This window comes from Saccostrea echinata, unplaced genomic scaffold (genome assembly GCF_033153115.1).
Source record: "Saccostrea echinata isolate AGI-Se365-2 ecotype Australia unplaced genomic scaffold, CSIRO_AGI_Sech_v1 ptg000056l, whole genome shotgun sequence".
In the NCBI taxonomy this organism is placed as follows: Eukaryota; Metazoa; Mollusca; class Bivalvia; order Ostreida; family Ostreidae; genus Saccostrea; species Saccostrea echinata.
In genome coordinates, this window is record NW_026889805.1 from 280,555 (window position 1) to 287,758 (window position 7,204).

Below are 7,204 nucleotides of genomic sequence, written 5' to 3' on the forward strand. Positions count from 1 at the left end.
AAAATAATTGCTTTGCGCCGATGTCTGACTCCTAGTCCATTTGGACACTAAAGCTGGTCCTCTCCACTCACATACACTCACAATTTGTTGTGCTGACCACTGAGGATGAGAAGCAGCAATTTTTATATACCCATCTTACCCATCTGATGTCATTTATGTCAAAATTTTTCTTTTGACTAAACCCTGGTCACCGCATCTCCAAGCTCCCCTCTTAGAATCTCTTCAGATTAGATCTATCGTAAATGGAAGATCTCAGTATGTTTGTTATTTCCCAAATCTTTTGTGTTGATGTGGTTCCGCTTTCATATAAATTTAGGAGATTTATCTGTTGTAAATTTCTGACATCTCCGTTTTCCAGAAATATGCCGTCTGCTGAATGCTTCATTATGCATGTTGTAACAAGGGGAATCACTCTAAAATCAGTCCTACTATTTCTTAATTTGCCATAGATTATTAAGAAACTACACTGTAGTTATTTTTAAAAATAAACAACTTTAAATGAATACAGATAAATCCAGGTATTTTTACACAATACAATTTTTTCTCACCTTTCCATTCCAAATAAGCATCAAATGATCCCTTAAAGCTGAAATTTAATTCTCTATTCAGCTTTTTCAGGGATGGAATCTATAAAAAAAAATTTCATATCAGTAATTAGTAAACTTTCCTTTAGAAATTATTCATTCTTGAGTAATTGACCATTCTCACATGTCATCTCTCGTAGAACCATTACATATGATATTTTATCCCTATTATCCAAAAAATATTCTCGTATTTATAAAGTTAAAACCTTCATGATTAAAGTGGTAAAATTGAAGACACAATAAGTTACTGTAAATCACGTTTTATTAGCGAGAACTTTATTTTCCACATAAAAATACACGAAAAAATCTGTTTGAGAAAATTTCATTCAAGCGTATACATGTATTTGTATTCTTTAAAAAGATTATCTACAATATATATAATAATGACCTGAATTAGTGTCAATTTAGTCTCACTTCTGAAGTCAAAAGAACTATTTTACAAAAAAGGTATTTTATGCAGATACAATAAAGTAGTCAGGATATTGCAGATTTTTATTTTATAAACATGACAAAGATTATACGTGTACCTTCCAGACTGGAGTGAAGGCGTCTCCCACCACATACTTGCTGATGTTACGGGCATCAAAAGGATAATAATCCTGGGAACAGAACCTACAAATATTATAATGTCACTGCTATACAGCTAAAAATTAGACATAAGGCATAATTTAGTATGTATATCTACTTAACAATAGTTAATACAGAACATTTTCCAGTGAACATTTTGTAAATACATGAGAAAAACTGTGCAATGACTACAATGCAGAAAAATTTATTTCTATCCGTGATGAAATTGGTCTTAATACTTGGGACAAAAGATCTCTGATAAACATATGTTTATCACATACATGTATGTACTTATTATTGTACATTCAAAAAACAAAAAAAAAAATCATGCATATGTGTCATGTATCTACTCCCCCATTCTTTTCAGCTTTGGGTTCTATTTTTACAAAACATGAATGTCAATACATCAAGTTAAACTGGCCTGAATAAAGTCTCAGACTCTCAAATATATACATTTTCAGTGCATCTATTGATGTCAATGTGGTTTATACTCCAACTTCAAATTATACTCACCTGAACAAAACCTCAGACTCTACTGTATACACTCTCAGTGAATCTATGGATGTCAAAATGGTATACACTCCAATGTCAAATTATACTCTAGTGTCCTTCGGATGAGACCTTAAAAACCGAGGCCCCATGTTACGGCAGGCGTTGGCACGATAAAGAACCTCACTGCTCAATGGTCCTGAGTGCCGAGTAAAGGTCAAAATTTGAAGCCCTTCACCGGTATATGGTGACGTCTCTATAAGAGTGAAAAAATTCTCGAATGGGACGTTAAACAACATACAATCAATCAATCAAATTATACTCACCTGAACACAACCTCAGATTCTAGAGTACACACTCTCAGTGAATCTATGGATGTCTATAAGGTGTACACTCCAACGTCATATTATACTCACCTGATTGAAGCCTCAGACTCTATAGTATACACTCTTAGTGGATTTATAGATGTCAATATGGTGTACACTCCAATGTCAAACTTCCTGTAATCAGTTTTAATTTATAAAATTATAAACCATGAGGGTTTCCGGTAATTTGTGGACAAAGTATTTTTTTAAAAAAAAGTTAATTCAGAGAAGTTGTGTCCCTGCTTAAGTAAAAGGGAAGAGGGTGGGAGAACTGAAAAAAATATGCAGATGTTGAAAGAAAAAAATCAATCTTAACCTTTCGGCTCTTGGTCTTTACGTCAATAGGTGTTTTTCAAAGATAAAAGAACTTCATGGTCTAAAGTTATCATCTGAAAACTATGTATGCAATATACATGTATAAGTTACTGCCCTTAGTCTTTGACTTTTTTAACTCAAAATCAATAGGAGTCTTTTTTTAAGTATTTTGATTAATAGTATCAAATGTCATTGCTAATCCCCAAAGAGAATTCAAGTTATCACCAGGAACTTTATTGCAAGGTAGGAATTTTTGACTTTGACATTTCGACTAAAAATAAAAAGGGGTCTTCTTTAAGACATTGGGAGTTATGATGTAAATTTTCATAGAAAAAGATCAAAGAAAAATAAAGTTATCTGGCCATAGAAAAAGATCAAAGAAAAATAAAGTTATCTGGAAACCATTTTTGCTCTGTATGATTTTTCACCTTGACCTTTGGACCACAAAATCAGTAGGGATCTTCTTTAAGTAACTAGTTTATGATATACAACTTCATTGAAAAGCTCAAAGACAACTAAAGTTATCATCTGGGAACCTTTGTTTGCAATATGAATTTCTGATCCTGTCAATTGACCTGTTGACATCAAAATCAATCGGGGTCTTTTAAAAGCAATAAGGAGTATCATATAATATTTCATTGCAAAATCTCAATGATTTTTTTAAATATAATTCAGAAACGAAACGAAAGTGTTATGAATTTCTGACCTTCATATTTGACCTTTCATCTAAAAATCAATAATGTTTTTTTAGGCCAAAGGGAGTTGTGTATTTAATTTCACTGAGAGAAAATCAGAGAAATGAAAGTTTTACACAGACAGTATGACAAACAGACGGCGGACAGACAGACTTAAATTAATATCTCCTACTTTCAGTGGGGGGCAAAGAATGAGCTTAAATTTTTCAGCAAGGCTTTTTCTATCATATTTGAGTATTGCATAATTTTTTTTGACAAAATATAGACAAGAATAAAATTTTTATCGTACTTGAATGAGCCCAGTCCTAGGAAGCACAACTAAAAAATCAGCTTTTCATAGAAGAATATGCTTTTATTTCAAAATAAAAAGCATAAAATAAATCAGGTTGCAGTAAGAATAACTATTTTCTAAAATGTCATCATTTTGAGAAGTTCAAGGCATTTGCTTAATTTTTGTCTGTGTCTCGATCTGTTGAAATGAAACAGTGGTAAGCACAACAAACGAAAAATGATGACCTTCGATAACGTCATGGTGCACTGGAGAGCAGTTCACCTCTATGTAGATTTACAATTGGCATCTCCACAGACTTTTTGAGATAAGACAAACAAATATGAGAAATATCGCTTGAGCTTTGATATTAATATGACATGGACAACTTTTAAAAAGGAAGTTTTGACTTAGAGCCCCATGATAGACAAAACATACATACATAAATGGCTACCGGAGTAATGAAAGACTGTTCACGAGATAGTCTCTTTAGTTGAATTTGGTAAGATTTCAGAAGGCCCCCTGTGTATGAGAGATTAGTTCCTTGTCTGATTCAGTATTGCAGGCTGTATTGGTGCAGATCCAACATATATTTATCAGATTATCGAAACAAATAAAACATATATATTATGTTGAAAAAGACATTTTGACTTAAGCATCCGTGCACCATAATACCATTTATAAAATAAAATGCTATTTTTTGCTTATTTGACTGAGCCATATATCTTTGTGACTATGTATATTTCCTAATAATGTGCTGATAAGTAGTGAAAATTAAGGAGTGCAGCACTGATTATTGCTTACTCTAGCCAATTTGTCTAAGAATTAAACAGACAACCCTCGTACATCAGTATAAGAAAGAGGTTACAAATATGGCTTAGCTTTCAACTGAGTTTATTTTGAACTTTTCTAACAATAAAACAAATTACAAAAACATTCATGTACACATCAATTTCAATATGTTATTTTTAGAACTACCGTATGAGCAGTTAAATATACATCCTTCTGAAACAGACTTACATGAAACTCTATATTGTCAAGTGCATCTTGTTTCCTTGTGTCAGTTTCACAGTAAGCTGGGCACACAATGAAATTGATGATATAAAAAAATAATTAAAAAATTTCTTCTCACACACTATTTAGTTATACTCATTGGAAGAAATTGAGAACTTTTTATATGCGCGGGTTTTTTTTAGAAAACAAATTGATTACCCTATATATCTTACCTGCCATCAATAAGAAATGGTCGGTCCACAAACACCTGAACAAAGGAACCTTCTTCTGTCAAGTCTAGTTCTTTTAAAAATACAAGAAAGTTACTCTAGTTATTTGAAAAAAAAAGAAGGTTACTCCAGGTCTGTAAGAAAACATTAGGGAAGTTACTCGCTTAAGGTCTGACAACACGTTGCTCGAATATCTGTTTTGTATCTCTTCGTAATATACAACAAATTAATCATAATTTTCATTATATTGTGATTTTTAAACTGTTTCTATAATGTCTAAGTAAAGACACCAAAACTTGTGATATTAGCAATGCTGGTAATTTTCAATATAGTAATATCATATAAAGTAAATACCATCATCTGGTATCTTGCACCAATGCCTGGTAAGTTCCCTTAACTTTTTGTGAGGAAACTCGTTAAAGTAGTAATACTACTATATATATATATATATATATATATATATATATATATATATATATATATATATATATATATATATATATATATAGTATAGAACCTGTACATGTTTGATCTTGATTACTAGAGTACTGACCTTGTACAAGTTAAATCTTGATTCCCGTAGAGTTCTGACCGTGTACATGTTAGATCTTGATTCCCCTAGAGTACTGACCTTGTACATGTTCGATCTTGATTCCTTGAGTTCTGGCCCTGTATATGTTTGATCTAATACCTCGAGTATTGACCATGTACATGTTTGACCTTGATTTCTAGACCTCTACCCCTGTACATGTTTGATCTTCATTCTTAGTTTATACTGACCCTGTACATGTTTGATCTTGATTCCTAGAGTACTGACCTTGTACAAGTTAAATTTTGATTCCCTTAGAGTACTGACCCTGTACATGTTTGATCTTGATTCCTAGATTAATGATTTTGTTAATGTTTGATCTTGATTTCTCTTGAGTACTGACCTTGTACAAGTTAAATCTTGATTCACCCGGAGTACTGACCCTGTACATGTTAGATCTTGATTCCTAAATTAATGGCCTAGTACAAGTTAGATCTCGATTCCCCTAGAGTACTGACCTTGCACATGTTTGATCTTGATTCTTATATGGATGATCCTGTAAGTGTTTGATTATGATTCCTAGAGAACTGTCCCTGTACATGTTTGATCTTGATTCCCTAGAGTGCTGACCCTGTATTTGTTAGATCTTGATTCCTAGACTAATGACCTTGTTCAAGTTATATCTTGATTCCTCTAGAGTAATGACCCTGTACAAGTTAATTAGATCTTGATTCTCCTAGAATACTGAAACTGTACATGTTAGATCTTGATGCCTAGATAAATGATGCTGTAAATGTTCGATCTTGATTCCTAGAGTACTGACTCTGTACATGTTAGATCTTGATTCCCCTAGAATACTGACCCTGTACATGTTAGATCTTGATTCCTAGATTAATGATGCTGTACATGTTAGATCTTGATTCCTAGAATACGGACTCTGTACATGTTAGATCTTGATTCCTAGATTAATGATGCTGTACATGTTAGATCTTGATTCCTAGATTAATGATGCTGTACATGTTAGATCTTGATTCCTAGAATACTGACTCTGTACATGTTAGATCTCGAGATCTTGAGATTCCTGGATTAATGACCTTGTACAAGTTATATCTTGATTCCCCTGGAGTACTAACCCTGTACATTTTTTATCTTGATTCCTCTGTGAATGTTTCTTTTCTTGACTCACAGGGTGTCTGGGTGCTCCTCTGCCTGTAAGGTAGCTTTCATGATAATGCGTATCAATTAATTACAAACTAATGAACAACTAAAACACTGTATTTATGTTTTAACCATTTCAAATTGAGTAATGGCCTTGTATTGAAAGTACCTCAATCCATTTTGTGTTTTTGTACATTGCTGATTATATTAGGGAAATGTTCATCTCAGATGAAGTTTTGAGGTTAAATATGTTTTTAAAAAAATATTTTGTGTAGATGAAGTAATGAATTCCAAATAATATTAAGTAACAAAATATGTGTACATCTTATTTTGTCATAATTCAGCAGCTTTTCGGAGGTTTGATACCTGTGCCCCAGACAATGCTTCACCTAGGACCTACTTGGGGCTTCAAGGCTTTTAACCCCGTTCTAAAATTTCTGGATCCGCCACTGACATTGCCGTACATATTGCATAACTGACCTGATTAATTGCACTCTGATTTACAAATTGTATATATGACCTGATTAATTGCACTCTGATAACATATTGTATATATGACTTACATATTGAAGAAATTTGCCCTTTTCCTTGGGGATCTTGAAGGCCCTGGGTATAAAGGGATTTTTGGAGACTGCCAGATTGACCTTGCTGGTTATGTAACCTGACCCAGGGAAATGGTTTACCTGTACTCAGGTGAGAATAGGGGTGACATTTCACATAATGTTCATCATAAAATAATTTAAAATGTTATTTCTCAAACAATCATAATAGATTTAAATATTAATATATATATATACATGTACACATAAACTGATCTAAACCGATATTAGTCACTCAGTTCTTAGACATATAACTTGCTAAAAGTGTAATATCCCTCTGATAAGAGAGATAACTTTCCAAGGAAGTAATTCCAAGCAATTCATTGAATTGTCTTATCAGAGTTTAATAATGAGGACCATTTTATAGTCAACTCATTTAAGCCTGATCTATCGTACAAATGTTGATTTCTAG

At 32.7% G+C, this 7,204-nt stretch overlaps 1 long non-coding RNA gene across 1 annotated transcript; it reads right to left on the reverse strand.

Moving 5' to 3' along the window:
* Positions 1-558: 558 nt before the first annotated feature.
* Positions 559-6,245, reverse strand: LOC133173210 (uncharacterized). Its single transcript, XR_009719003.1, has 5 exons — positions 6,169-6,245; positions 4,510-4,579; positions 2,057-2,140; positions 1,112-1,196; positions 559-627 (listed from the first exon to the last, which is right to left on the reverse strand). It is a non-coding gene; the product is annotated as an uncharacterized LOC133173210 (long non-coding RNA).
* Positions 6,246-7,204: the final 959 nt, after the last annotated feature.